Source organism: Callospermophilus lateralis, chromosome X (assembly GCF_048772815.1).
Source record: "Callospermophilus lateralis isolate mCalLat2 chromosome X, mCalLat2.hap1, whole genome shotgun sequence".
Classification (NCBI taxonomy): Eukaryota; Metazoa; Chordata; class Mammalia; order Rodentia; family Sciuridae; genus Callospermophilus; species Callospermophilus lateralis.
This window is the reverse complement of record NC_135325.1, coordinates 57,354,137-57,369,780: the sequence shown is the minus strand read 5'-3', so window position 1 is coordinate 57,369,780 and position 15,644 is coordinate 57,354,137. Positions and strand designations below refer to the sequence as shown.

The 15,644-nt window shown below is 33.4% G+C and overlaps 1 protein-coding gene and 1 pseudogene across 1 annotated transcript in view; one reads left to right on the top strand and one right to left on the bottom strand.

Moving 5' to 3' along the window:
• Nucleotides 1–2,104, bottom strand: part of Mtmr8 (myotubularin related protein 8) — a 60,232-nt gene extending 58,128 nt beyond the window's left edge. The window contains exon 1 of the mRNA XM_077107056.1: nt 2,005–2,104. The gene's annotated coding sequence lies outside the window, so the exon portion shown is untranslated. The remainder of the gene's footprint in view (nt 1–2,004) is intronic.
• On the top strand, nt 576–13,651 carry LOC143638551 (RNA 3'-terminal phosphate cyclase pseudogene; annotated as a pseudogene).
• The last annotated feature ends 1,993 nt before the right edge of the window (nt 13,652–15,644 follow it).

Here is a 15,644-nt window from a genome sequence, read left to right as displayed (position 1 = left end):
TACAATGGCCTCCCAATCAACAGTGATTTTTCTTCTCTTCACCCCAATTTTATTAGTAAGTCATCTCATTCATGAAATCTTCCAGTTATATCCACTGTCTAAGAATGGGGCAGGTGGGCTGGGGTTGTGGCTCAGTGGTAGAGTGATCGCCTAGTACACTTGAGGCACTGAGTTCAATCCTCAGCACCATATGAAATGAAATAAAGATATTGTGTCCACCTACAACTAAAAAATAAATATTTAAAAAATGGGGCAGGTATGGAGATCATTCACATATGCCTAAGAGGAATTTTAATATTTTGTCAAACTCAGTTCCTCCCATGACAGTTTTGAGGATACCTGAAAATCTCTTGATAATGTATTAGAATTTAATGTATTAAATTTCAAGAAAATCAAAGCCTTGAGAGTCAATGTGGGAGACATGTATTTGGATGGTAAAACAATGATCACCAAGATCGGGGGCAAGGCAAACAACTGTGATAATGGATATACATATGAAATAATTATCTTAAAATTCTTTTTAAAAATACTGTGACTTTTTCTATATGAGGTTGTATCTTCCTCATTTTGCTGCAATGGGAGAGGAGTGGGGACGGAGACTAATTGGGCAGACTACGATTGGTAAGAACTTTATTAATAATACTGATTGGGTAAATAAGCCCCCTCTGACATGCAGAAATAAGTAACTTAAGTTCTACCTTCTAGATCCTACCCACTGGGTTTGAAATACATGCCACCAGGAACAAATTTTGAGACATTTAAACTGTCTATGAATGTAGGTAGACAAGAGACAAGCTCATGGCACAGTACTAAAGAGCTGTTTCCCAAAGTGTTAGAACTGGGAGAGTATTTACTAATTACATAATCTAACCACCTAATTTTACAGATGGGGAAAAAACTCAAAGAGGGAGAATCACTTATGTATGGTCACATCACCAACTAGCTTCAGATCCAGCTAGAATAAGCTCTCCAAATTCCACTTTTGGTATTTCTTTTATTGCAGCAAAATGAGGAAGATACAACCTCATATGGAGAAAGTCATAGTATTTTTAAAAAGAATTTTAAGATAATTATTTCATATGTATATCCAATTTATTTTCCACTCATATGCCAGTACTTATTATATCCTATGCACTGTTTTAAGCACTTAAAAACATAAACTTTGTAATTTTTATACCTTGAATTATCAATGTATTATTATTATTATTCCTATTTTGCATGTGAACAAGTTAATCACAAAAAAGTAACTTGCCCAAGGTTATAAAGGTAATAAATAATTAAGCTGGGATTTCATCCTAAGCAGAGTGGCTCTAACGTCTGGGATCTTAATACTATGCCATATATATGAAACATGTTGTATTTGTTATAAATGAAGAGGTATAAGCATAAATCTAGCTAGTGACTAAGATTAAATTATGATGCTGCTTTAGGACAGGAAAATAATGTTAAGGGTACTAAAGTAGTTACAAAACACTATTCAAAGGAAAAACAAGAAACACACATGTACACTCTCACACACATGCAGATGAAATCCTGTCTTAGTACAGAGAGAGTTTACTTCAGTGCAGCCCAGGGTATATGCAATGGGACCTAAGCATTAGCATCATCTAAGAGCTTTTTATGAATCCAAATGCTCAAGGGCTCTCTAAGGGGTTGAGATTTTTTATTTTCCACAAGCCCCCAGATAACATGGATGCTGCTGGTTCTTGGACCCTGACTTTTATGCAGCAAGGCTTTCTATTATTTCAGGATACTTAGCAATTAAAATAGTTCAGAAAACAAACAGAAACTACTAAACCTAAAATAACTGAAATAAATCTCAGGAACACTCTCATGACTTGAAGGAAGAGAAATCCTACAATTCAGGCTAAAAAAAGACTCTTAGAACCTATTTTTGAAGAATAGTTTTCACAGCAATTCAACAATGCTGCTGAAATTTCAAGGAACTACCATACATGTATACATAACTCTTTGAGATCTTTTTATATTTCTTCTCAAACATACCCATGTTTCTTTCCTGGCTGTAGCAGAAGCCTCCACATAGATCAGGTGTGTTGCAGTAAGATACAGAATCCCATTAGCTGGTTTCTTACCCACATAACGATCCAATAACTTCACATTTTCTACCTGTTATTTGAGGAAAAAAAATACCATTATCAACTCACTATCTGTGACTAAAGTGGGAGAATTCAGAACAAGATAAATGCTGTCAATTTGCTACAAAAAATACTTTGAGATTTTCCACTTCCTGCCAAGAAGATGAACTAGTATGATCTGTATTTCTTTTTCCTAAATCAGCCCAGGGAAATCTATAAAAGAGGGAAACATGAAATCTAAATAATATAAAAAATCTAGACAATGTTTACATGATGGGAAGGATATGGATGGAAAATAAATAGAATCTGAGAGCCTGCTGAAGTATTTATCTTGTTGGAGGAAAGGTTAAGTTATTTAATGTGTAGAAAAATCAAGAAGGGTACATAACTTGAGGATACATCTTAAGTTACTAAGCAAGAACAACATAAAACAGAAAGGAGAAAAAAATTAAAAGAAAGCACTATAATTGACAGTATAAGATGAAATACCAAAAAAGGTCCAACATAAGAATAACTATTAAATGTACCTGAATTAAACTGACTAATTAAAAGACAGACTTACAGATTGGAATAAAGTAAGATTCAACAATATTCAGGCTAGAGAGACACACTGTAATATAAGAAGACACAAACAAATTGAAAATAATTTTTCAAAAGATACACCAGACAAATATGAACCAAAATAATGTTGAGGTAGAGCTCTCAATATATGACAAAATAAAATTTATGTGACAAAGAACAATAGGACAAGAAGATATATCCATTATTCACATGTATACATTTTCCAATAGTTTCAAATATATCAAGCAACTAGTAGAACCAGAGAGAGAAAAGGAACAAGTACACTTGAGTATTCTAATATTCTTCTATTAGGAACTAATAGATCAAGCAATCATAAAAATCAAGTAGAGATAAGGAACACTTTTGCATTATCAATAAAAAAATTCCAGGTATTATATAGAGAGTAGGAGTACAAAAAATAAAGCATATAGAATCATTCAAAAAACAAATAGAATTTTCCAAAAAAAGACCATAATTATGGTTGTAAAGGAAGACTCAATAAATTTCAAAGGTTCAATATATAATTCTATGTTTTCCAATCACAATGCAATAATATTAGAAATAACAAAATAGTAGTCAAAATTAGCATATGTTTGAAACAAAATGGCCCATTACTAAATTAAACTTGTGTTAAGATAAATCATAAAATAAATATTTTGAAGTGAATGAAAATAAAAACACAAATTAAAATTTGTGGGACAATTAAAGAGAGCTAAGAAGGCAGTGTGTAGCTTTATATACATTTATAGTTTTATATATCAGTGTATAGCTTTATATATCATTAAATGAGAGAGGCTAAAAAAACTAGCTAAGAATTCAATGTAATGGAAATGGCAAAATAACAAGGAAGAAGATCGATACTAATTGATAAGCAGAAAATCCTTTTTCACAGTCAGAGAAATGCATCAGAATTTGACTCTTTGAAAAAGTAAATAGATATTTTATAAAGATGAGAAAAGATTTAAATAAATAAAATACAGGATGAAAAAAGGAAAATAATATATAAAGTTTTAAGTGAGTATTATATACAATAGGCTAATAAATTGGAAAGATGACATGAAGTAAAAAAAATCCCCCCCAAAATAAAATGACGATGATAGTTAAAGATTTCTCCTACCAAAAAATAAAAAAAAAACTACTCAGCCCCAGATGATATTATAGGTGAATTCTACCAAACTTCTAAGAAATAGTTAATTACTACCTTATCCAATTGATTCCAGTCACTAGAAAAAGAATGAAGTTTACTCAGTCCATTTCATGAGGGTAGTGTAATCTTGATTCTAAAATCAAATAAAGACAATTATAAGAAAAGAAACTTTAGGCCCATTTCACTTATGAAATGCAGATGCAAAAACAATTAGCACCATATTTAGGGAAGATAATCATCTACTTAAAAATTCAAAACGAAAAATCAAACTATAGGAACTAATATGAACAGAGTTCAGTAAAAATATAAGATAGAAGATCAACCCACAAAAATCAACATTTTTCTATACCAGCAATGACCACTTAGAAAATATAATGAAAAATACTGTTCACACTAGCAACAAAACCTATACAGAAACTTGAAATTTTACCAAGCATATACAAGATCTTTACAGAAAAAATCTTTAACTCTAGAGTTAACTCCCTAATAAAAGATGTAGAAGACAATCTAAAGAGATTGCTATGGTTTAAATATGTTCCCCAAATTTCATGCATTGGAATGTTAATCCCCAAAGTCATATGCTACTGGGGTTTAAGAGGTACAACATTTGAGAAGGGATTAGGTCATGAGGGCTCTGTTCTCATGAATTAATTAATGTATGTATTCAGATTAATGGACTTATCCAATTGATTCCAGTCACTAGAGTTATCAAGGGAACAGTTTTTGTTATCAATGCAAGCTTTCTGTGGCCAGCTTGCTACATTTCTAATGTGATACTTTCTAATCAGGCCAAGCAGGAAGGCCCTTGGTAGATGATAAACAGATATTAGTAACATGTTTTTGGATTTCCTAGCATCCAGAACTTTGAGAAATTAATTTTCTATATAAATTACCCAGTATCAAGTATTCTGTTATAGCAACAAAGAAAATGAACTAAGACAGAAATGAAGACATCTTTGTTGTTATATGGGACAACTTCATATTACAAAGATGGCAATTATCCCTCAAACTAACCTATAAATTCAACCCAATCTCAATCAAATTCAAAGTGGATTTTCCAACAAACTTATACTAAATCCAAACAGAAAAATAAGCCCCACAAATAACTAAATCAAATTTTAAAAAAAAAGAAGACTAGACAGAGGAAGATTTGTTCTACTAGATATCAAAATATACTCAAAGCTGTAGGAACAAATAAAAACTCATAGTACTACCACAAGAACAGAAAAAAGAGACAAATGGGGGAAAACAGAGCTGAAAGGCAAACTCATATATAGATGGGAGCCTAATACAGCATAAATATAGCACTGTAAATTGATGGACAAAATATAAGATATGTACTAAATATGCTGGAGGAAACAGTATCATTACATAAAGACAGAATCATAACCATATGTAACACAATATACAAAAGTGGACCCTAGATGTGACTATATATAAGAGGTAAAACTATAAAGTTTCTATGAAAATACTACAGAATACCTTGGATCTATGCGCAGTGAAAGACTTTTTAAAGGTTAATAGCAGTATGGGAGAAAGTATGTGCAACATTTAAAATGAATAAGGAACTACTATTTAGAATATAGAATTGACTCCTACAACTCAAGAAGAAAATAAAGCACTAACAGAAAAATATATAAAGCATAAGAGTAGGCAAGTTACATGAAAGAAAAGCCCAGATGTATGCAACCATGAAGATATGACAAAAACCTTTTTTAATAAAAGAAATGAAAATTAAAATGAGATATTAGTTTAGTTCTATAACAGAAAAATTAGAAATCTAGAAAATGCTACATGTTGGTAGTGTTTCAGGGACACAGAAACTTCATCCACTACAGCTGAGGTGTGTCCACTCAGGAAGGCAATCTGCCATTACTTAACATAAAAATTACTTATCAATTCTATTCCTGAAAATGATCCTGAAAAAATATTCATATAGGTCCATAAGAGGAAATGTACAGGATGAAAATGTTCAAATTTTGAGAACAGACAGGTTAGATGTGGAAGAATATTATGCAACAATAGTGCTAATAAGAAGCAATGGGCTATGGTGGGCACAGTCGCACACGCCTGTAATCCCAGCGACTTGGGAGGCTGAGACAGGAGAATCACAAGCTCAAAGCCAGCCTCAGCAACTTTGAGGCACTAAGCAACCTCAATGAGACCCTGTCTCTAAAAATAGGGCTGGGTATGTGGCTCAGTGGTCGAGTACCCCTGAATTCAATCCCCGGTACCAAAGAGAGAGAGAGAGAGAGAGAGAGAGAGAAGCAATCGGCTATAGATACATATAACATGGATCCATGGATGGGTAAAAGAAAATATGTATAATTTAGGGAAAAAGTAAAAAACAATATATAATGAAGATACCAATACAAACATTGTTTTAAAGGACACATTCAAAGATAAACAATCACATCAATTACATTAGAATGTTTGTGTATGATGGGGAAGAAAATGTTGGAAAGAGGCTAAGTAAATAAATAAAAATGCGAGATATCCTTGCATAGATCAATAATAATTATGTGCCAGGAAATGAGGAACAGGTGATGAACTCAATTCTATACAACAAAGATTATAAAAACAGAAGCAAATATAAAAGCCCCCTTTCCTTAAACAAAACAAAATAAAACAAAACATGGGAAATAATCTTAGATACTTAAAAAGTTGATTTATAATGTTGACCTCTTTATCTTATCTGTACCCAGGGTAAAACTTAGGATTCTAACATGCCCTTGGGCATCATGACTCTCATTTACAAAGGGAGGAAAGAAGAAATGAGTGAGATCACACTGAATGCAAAACCTTCAGTCAAATGCTTTTTTTTTTTTCATTTTGCATATTCACATTCAGGCATCATTAGCTCGAAGTATATCAGTATAACAAATTACTATGCAGGCAAATTGCATATGGCTGAAAAGGATGACAATAATGATTTATCACCTCTTTTCCTGGAGACATTTAAGAAAAGTAAACCCATATATTTACTGAGGCTTTTTCTTAATCCTCTTCATGTGTCCCAATAAAAACATCATAAATGTTTTATTGTATGTTCTTATATACACCACATACACATATACTGTGAGTGTGTGTGTGTGTGTGTGTGTGTGTGTGTGTGTGTATGGAAATATTATCATGACCACTGCTATAATTTGAATATGAAATGTCTCCGAAAGGCCCATGATCATGTGAGCCCTGGTAAAGCTCACACTAGCATCAGATCTTGTTATTAACCATATGATAATGGTTTTGTATTCATACAAGATGCAAGAGCACTGGGGTCATGGAGGTTTCCACTGATACTTCAAAGGAAAGACTGTGAGGCCAGATTGTGTGTAGCAGGATTAGGGTCTAGTAATCAGCCACTGGTGACGTGACAGAGTGATATGTGAAGCTATGAGAGGGAAGCCAAGGCTGTAATGGAGACCTCAGAAATTTAGAGATGCCAGCAAAAAGGAACACCCACTGATGGAAGCTAGAGAAAGAAGGCAGAGCCAGCCCAAGAGAGTGGCCATATGGGCTGCAATCAGCAAGGGTGAGGAGGTAGGGCTGCCCAACACCTCTGGAGCTCACATCACACTACCATGCGCTTCAGATGCCTGACATGGAACTATATCATTTAGTATTTTCCCTACTTGATTTCTGTCCTCCTTTTCTCTAATCTTTCCTTTCTAAGCCCTTATTCTTCCCTTGTGAAATAGAAAATTTTATCCTATGCCACTTTATCTTGGAAGTGTATGACTTTCTTTTTTGATTTCTACAGGGTCTCACAGCTGTATTTGTCTTAAGATTCAGAGAAGACTTGGACTATTGAGCAATGCTGGGACATTTAACTTTGAGGATTCTTGGAGATTAACTTAATGCATTTTGCATTATGAGATGGGCATGAGCCTTTGAGGGTCAGGCACAGAATGCTATAGTTTGGACATTAAATATCTTCCAAAGCCCATGTGTTTTGTCCCTAGGTTGTGGCACTATTAGGGTGGTAAGACCATTACGAGGTGGAGCCTAGTGGAAGGAGCTAAGTCATTGGAGTTAAGTCCTCTGTCATGGACTGCTACAGTGAAATACTATGCTGCCACAGGACCAAAGCAACAGAGCCAAGAGACCATGGACTAAAAACCTCTGAAACTTGTAAGCCAACACTAACATTTTCCATTATTAAGATGATTATCTCAGGTATTTGTCACAATAATAGAAAGCTAACTAACACAACCATATAAGTATGATATAATTCTTTCAACTCAATATTCCTAATTCTTAGAAATTTAAATTTAGAAAATAATTCAGAAAATCAAACTTACATACATGAGGACTTATGATATAGTAAATGTCCCAATAAAACCACTGTAAATTTAAAAAATACTGTAAACTGAAAATGTACTTAATATACCTAACTTATTGAACATCATAGCTTAGCAACACAGTACACTGTAATGTATCAATTATTTATCCTGGTGATTGCATGGGTGACTGGGAGTTTTAGTTTTCTACTAATGTCTAGCATCATGAAAGATAGTAATACTATTATTACTATCTAGGATTAAAATTCAAAAATTATAAAAGATTTATACTGCATTTCATATCACTTTTGCATCACCATAAAGTTGAAAAATCTGAAATTAAGCCAACTATAAATCAGAGACTGTCTGTATTAAGAAAGGGTTACTTAAGGAGGAATTCCTTTGACAAGTACTTGAGACTTAAAAAATATTCCAGGCCAGAAGAAAGAATCCAGAAGACAAGGACATAAGACATAGGAGAGAACACTGATGACCACTCGATCCAAGAGGCCACTTGAGACCCTGAATAACAATTCTGGTGGAGTTTGCTGGGTAAAATACTACTTGGAGATAGTTGAAAGGATAAGGGGACTATAAATTCCAATTTCTAGACTGGAATGCAAAAGAGCTTCAAAGTCATGACTCTTACCCACACATAAAAAAAGGTAAATAAACTGAAAGTCATCAACTCCTTCTTAGATTTACCAGAATTAAGACCATAGAGTAAACCACTGTCCACATGTTTAGACAGAGAGATAGGTATAAACAAATAAACTGTAACTTATGAGAGCAGAATCTCAGAAGCAGAAACTTTCATGGGAACCATAAATGAGTTTTAACCACTAAATCGCGTCTGTCATTCAACAAAATGCACACACTATAAGAAATAAGAATAGCTTCGGGCTGGGCATGGTAGCACATGCCTGTAATCCCAGCATCTTGGGAGGCTTGAGTACAAAGCCAACCTCAGCAACTTAGTGAGGCCCTAAGCAACTCAGCAACACCTGATCTCTAAATAAAATATTTAAAAAGGGGCTAGGGATGTGACTCAGTGGTTAAGCCTCTGAGTTCAATCCCTGGTATCAAACAACAACAACAACAAAGATAATAGCTTCAAAGGACAGAATGCACATCAATCAGAACAGGACTCAGATGTTGCAGAGATGTTAAATTGTCAAACCAAGACTTTAAAATATATATGATTAATATGTTAAACACCCTCATGAAAAAGTAGATAATATGGAGTGGGGGTTGTGGCTCAGTGACAAAGTGCTTGCCTTGCATATGTGAGGCACTGGGTTTGATCCTCAGCACCACATAAAAATAAACAAAATAAAGATATTGTGTCCATCTATAACTAAGAAATTTTTTTTAAAAAAGTAGATAATATAACAGAATGGATAGGCATTATAGGCAGAGAGGTGGAAACTCAAAGGAAGATTCAAAAGGTAATACTAAAAATCAACACCACTGTAATAGAATGCCTTTGGCAGGATCATCAGTATACTAGAAATAGCTGAGGAAACAATCAGTAATCTTGAAGGAATTGCAAAAGAACCTTCCATAATGTAAATGTAAAGAGGAAAAAGAATGAAAAATTCATATTCAATGAGACAATTGCAAAAGATGTAACGTTTGCATGATAGGAATATCAAAGAGAAGACAGAAAGGAAAAGATAAAATATTTGAACCAATAATGACTAAGAATTTCCACAAAGTTAATAATAGAAATAAACCACAGCTCCAGAAAGATCAGAGAACACTAAGCAGGATGATAAACACCAAAATTATTATTGTTTATTTTTTTAGTTGTAGATGGACACAATACCTTTATTTTTATTTATTTCTTATTTATTTATTTGGTACTGGGGATTGAACCAGGGGCGCTTAACCACTGAACCACATCCGCAGCCCTTTTTTATATTTTATTTAGAGACCAAGTCTCGCTGAGTTGCTTAGGACCTCACTAAGTTGCTGAGGCTGGCTTTGAACTCACCATCCTCCTGCCTCAGCCCCCCGATCCACTGGGATTACAGGCATGCTCCACCAAGCCCCGCAATTTTTATTTATTTATATGTGGTACTGAGGATCGAACCTTGTGCCCCATACATGCTAGCTGAGCACTGTACCACTGAGCTACAACCCCAGCCCCCAAATTATTTTTTGAAGAAACTAGAGGGACAAAAACATCATACATAGAGAGAAAAGAATATATAAATTATGTTGGATTTTCTTTAGAAATAATGCAAGCAAAAAGAAAGTGTTGAAAAATGAAAGTTAGCAACTTAGGAATCTGTATACATTGAAATTATCCTTCCAACATGAAGAAGAAATAAAGATTCTTTCAGACAAAAAAAAATGAAGGAATTTGTCACTAGTAGAAGTGCCTGGTAAGAAAGGGTAAAAACAAAACAAAACAAAAAGTCTGTCAGAGAGGAGAAAAATGATATGTCAGAAACTAAGAAGAATATTAGAAAAGGAACAAATGAAAGTAATATATTTTACTTTTCTTATACTTTTTTTAAACATTTCACCTGGGAATTCCACACATTAATATGTACTTTTATACCTTTAATTTACTCATTTATTTTATTTTTTATGTGGTACTGAGAATCAAACCCAAAGTCTCACACATGTAAGGCAAGCATTCTACCACTGAGCTACAACTCTTGTGCCTACTTTTCTTATTCTTAATTAAATTAATAATTAAAAGTTTGTCCAAAATAATAATAGTGACAATGTATTCAATGAGTATAGTTTATGGATATTGAAATGAATTACAAAAAGCTATAAGGGACAGGAGAAAGTCACTTGGAATATTCTATTATAAAGTATTTGTATTCCCTATAAAGTTGGTATGGTATTATTTGAAAGAGGATTTGGATCACTTGTAAATTGTCTACTACAAACTCAAAGGCAATAATCAAAATATGTGAAAAACGAACTATAATTGTTATGCTGAGACAGAGAAAAGAACAGTAAAATCATGTAAAATAAATAAATAAAGCATGTAAGATAATTTATTAAAACCAAAAAGGCTAAAAATAAAAAGAAACAAACATAAAACAGGGGCTAGGATTATGGCTCAGCTGAAAGAATTATATCATACTTATATGGTTGTGTTAGTTAGCTTTCTATTACTGTGACAAATACCTGAGATAACCATCTTAATAATGGAAAATGTTAGTGTTGGCTCACAAGTTTCAGAGGTTTTTAGTCCATGGTCTCTTGGATCTGTTGCTTTGGTCCTGTGGCAGCATAGTATTTCACTGTAGCAGTCCATGACAGAGGACTTAACTCCAATGACTTAACTCCTTCCACTCGGCCCCACCTCGTAATGGTCTTACCACCCTAATAGTGCCACAACCTAGGGACAAAACACATGGGCTTTGGAAGATATTTAATGTCCAAACTATAGCATTCTGTGCCTGACCCTCAAAGGCTCACGCCCATCTCATAATGCAAAATGCATTAAGTTAATCTTATACTTACACCACAAAATATTTGCAAAACACATCTCTGATACAGGACTGGAATTCAAATAGAAAAAGAACTTTAAAAACTCAACAATAAGAAAACAATACAATAAAAATGGGCAAAAGGTATGAACTGGCACGTCATCAAAAAAGATATAAAGATGGTAAATATGCATATTAGAAGATTCTCAATATCATATGTTATTAGAGAATTACAAATTACAAGATACCACTAAAAACTTATTCGAATGACTAAAATATAAAATATTGGCAACACCAATTGCTGAAATGCTGACGAGAATGTGGAGTTATTAGAACTCACATTTGTTGCTAGAGGGAATGAAAAATAGTACAGCCAAGATGGAAGACAGTTTAGAAATTTCTTACAAAACTAAACATACTTTTAACATCTGTTCCAGCAATTGTGCTCCTTAGTATTTATACAAAACAATTAAAAGTAATGTCCACACACAAATGTTGATTGCAATTTAATTCAGAATTGTCAAAACTTGGAAGCAACCAATTTCCTTCCTTCAATACAAGAATGCATAAGCTAAATGTTCTGCATCCATATAATGGAATATTATACAGTGATTAAATGAAATGAGCTATCAAGCCATGAAAAGATATGAAGGCAACTTAGTTGCATATTGCTAAAGGAAAGAAGCTAATCTGAAAAAGCTATGTACTATGCTATTTCAACAACATAACATTCATTTCAAAGAAAGCTATGGTGAGAGTACAAATATTAGTGATTGCCAGGAGTTCAGGAGAAAGGAGTGTGGAACAAATAGATGGAACATAAGGGATTTTTAAGGCAATGAAATTAATCTGTATGATTTCATATAAGGGTATACATGTCATTATATCTTTGTCAAAAAAACCAGAATACATAATACAAAGTATGGAAGGTAATGTTAAGTATGAGTTACAATTAATAATAATGTTATCAATATTGACTCATTAAGATGTTAATAAGAGGAGAACCTGAAGGGAGTGGTGAAGGTGTATGTGGGAACTCTCTGTGCTTTCCACTCTATTTTTATATGATCTAAAATTGCTGACAATGGTATAGTGGGAGGCAGTAGCTAGATCCTCATAGTCTGTAGTCGTAAGCTATCTCCTAGAACTCCCCTTGTGGATACAGAAGATCTGAGGTGGCTATAGTACACCAAGCCTGAATATTAGTGACCTGAAGGCATCAACATTTATCTGGATGTGAAATGATTCCAGATTTGGGTGATGGGCAACTAAACAGGCAGAAATGAACTCAAGAGAAATAATACACCAGAAAAGATCAAAGGTGGAATCCACACAGAAAATGTCAAGATAGTAGGGAGCATGTACCTCTTGATGCAGGTTTCAATGCCTTGTGTTGTTTGCTGTGTCTCCATTAGAGCTTTGTTTGAAAGGTGGAACTAAGGCTAAAATGGCACCACAGACCAATTAAACAATGACAGTTTTCAAGCCAACTGTTGAAGAAATTGGTTTCAAATTTAATTGCAACATTAAAAGGGGTATAATTACCCAAAAGAGAGTGTTGAATGATTATGTGAATGTTACCAATTAAAGAGTTGAACCCAATAAATTTAAATGATCATGACTCTGTAACTAAGATGTATGTAATCATTTTTGTTGTGTTTTGTCATTTTAAAGTAGAAAATATATGATGTGGCAGCAGTAAAATGCACCAGAAAGGAGATCAGGGATCTATATTAATATCTAGTCTGTTTGGAATCCTAAACATCAAGCATTTGGCAATGGCAATGGAATAATCAACACTTCTGAGACATCTGCTGGCTAGGTCATACTTGATAAAGCATAAATGGAGACCAGATTGGCATTGAAACACTGGAAATGCTACTAGAAAATCTCAAATGTGATGGTACTATGGATGAATAGCTGCAAGACCATTCTTTTTCATGACATTAGCCATTCAAATTTACAGAAAAAGAACAGGTCCACTTACATTCCATACACAAGTGACTATACATTTTGCAAAACAACTAGCAAAATTTAATTTTACTGTGAAAAATATCAGAAGATGAAGATACCTCCAAAGACACTCATTATTTAGTGTCAAAGAATTGAGACCAAAAAATCCAAAGGTATAAATAGGTATTTGCCTCTTAAATGATTCCTCAAGGATATAATAACTCATTTTATAAATATAAAAAAATGATGAATAAGAAACTTACTAGACTACCTGACTTAAATTCAAATATTAAGCACAGTGTTCTAAATTTTCTGAGAATGCTTCATCAAATTAATCTACTATGAATAAATCCCAATATAAACAATGAAATGTAAGAGTTGGTGGATATGTGTATAACTGATTTCAATATTAAGGCATTAAAATACTGTTTATTCCTGAAGAAAAAGAAAAAGAAACAGCATCTATTAATTTTAAAAGAATGGAAGGAGGGGCTAATTGTAAGTCCTTATCTTACTTGACCTAAAGACAGCACTTGACATAGTTATTAATATTTCCTCTTTGAAATATTTTCTAAATTGAACTTCTGAGACACCCCATCATTCTTTTTTCTCAGGCTGCACTGATGACTACCGTAGTCCAAAGAGATGGTGAATTATCTAAAGTCATACAAGTAGTTAACAACAGGGCTGATTTTGAAATCTGTTTTTTCCATGTTCATCGTATTCTAAGCCTTATGGCAGACAGACTCAATGAAAGCTGAGAAATGAATGAATGTATAAAGAGAGGTGGGATCAAAAAATATTCTACACAAATTGTGTGATTACTTACTCTGGCTAAAAGACTGAAAGAAAATATAAACATAAATTAATTAATTAATTAATTAATTAAATCCATCCACAAGTTTTTGTGCATGGCAACACTACCATAGGAATGTTGGGTATAAATTCCAGCTGTACCAATGGGATAGCTACATTAAGAAACTTAGGTCACCTCTTGGTGTCACAGTTTCTTCATCAGTAAAATAGGAGAAATTATGCCTGACACATGAGGTTATTGCAAACAAATGCATATGTATCTATCTCTACATTGTAAATCAGAAGCATCAATTATTACTGGATAATTCTTTTTTAATATTTATTTTTTAGTTGTAGTTGGACACAATACCTTTATTTTATTTATTTTTATGTGGTGCTGAGGATCAAACCCAGGGCCAAGCACGTGTTAGGCGAGTGCTCTACCACTGAGCCACAACCCCAGCCCTACAGGATAATTCTTTAATTATATTTCAGCTATTGCAAATAAATTAAGCAGTGGCTTAGCCTCATAAACACAAATTTCCTTTCAGGTAAACCAGTGGTCCTACCTGGCATATGCAAAGGGAGCTTTAAAAAAAAAAACAAAAAAAAAAAAAACTGGACACATGTGGCCTTATACCCAAAGATCAATTTAATTGTTCTGAGGTGGCACACTGGAATTTATTGAAGGTGAATCTAATGTGTACCCATTGGAATTAATCCAAATTAATTAACATCATATTTAAATAAAATGTGCAGTTAAAAAACTAAAAACATGAAGAAATCCATGGAATCTGGAATCATTAAAAAAATAACTTTAGGGCAATGGTTCTCATGCTTATTTGAGTATTGGAATCAACTGGGAAACTTGGTGGTAAAATGCTAATCACTCTGTTTTGATCATCACATAGTGTATACATAGATCAAATTATCACACTATACCCCATAAATATGTAAAAGCATTTTATGTCAATTAAAAACAAAAAGAAAGATACTAATGCCTGGGTCCCACTCCTAGACTATTCTGATGTAAATGACCTTGATCTTGAGTATCTTTAGAATTTCCTCAGGTGATTCTAGTATGTGGCCAAGATTGAGAATCAGAGATTTAGAGAATCACAAATTTATCCTCTTATTTTTCCAGGGATAGTCTCCAAGGTTCATGGCTAAATATATAAGAACAAAAGCTATAATAACAAAATAGAGATGCCATTATGCACTAAGTATTGAGCTGTACATTTCATTTTAATTTTATTATAACTCAGTGCAGTTATGTAGCTTGAGAGAGAAAAAAAATCTCTCTTGATCATTTTCCCCTTGAATTCTGTCCTGTAAAGTCATTATTCTTCTTCAG